Here is a 323-nt window from a genome sequence, read left to right as displayed (position 1 = left end):
GTCGGCTCTTCACGCGCCCAACGGCATCCTCCGGAGGGAATCGACACTGAGAAGGAAGAGACGAGGAAGGAGGCTGAGGAAGACGTCAGAGAGCCGAGGGACTTCCTCCTCCTCGGCTCCTCGTCGCAGGAAGGTCGTGGAGGTAGGGTGTGTGTGTGTGTGGGGGGGGGGGGAGAAGCGTCCTTTTCTCAACTCTCTCTCTCTCTCCCCTTTTTTTTATCCTTCTCTTAAACCTTTTTATCCTTCGCAAAAGCACCTTCCTCGACGATCACTTCAGCCGGGGCTCTTTCACTTCAGTCGAAAATATCGTCTAATGACCTGGC

This window comes from Penaeus monodon, chromosome 22, assembly GCF_015228065.2.
Source record: "Penaeus monodon isolate SGIC_2016 chromosome 22, NSTDA_Pmon_1, whole genome shotgun sequence".
Classification (NCBI taxonomy): Eukaryota; Metazoa; Arthropoda; class Malacostraca; order Decapoda; family Penaeidae; genus Penaeus; species Penaeus monodon.
Note: the sequence above shows the minus strand (reverse complement) of the source record.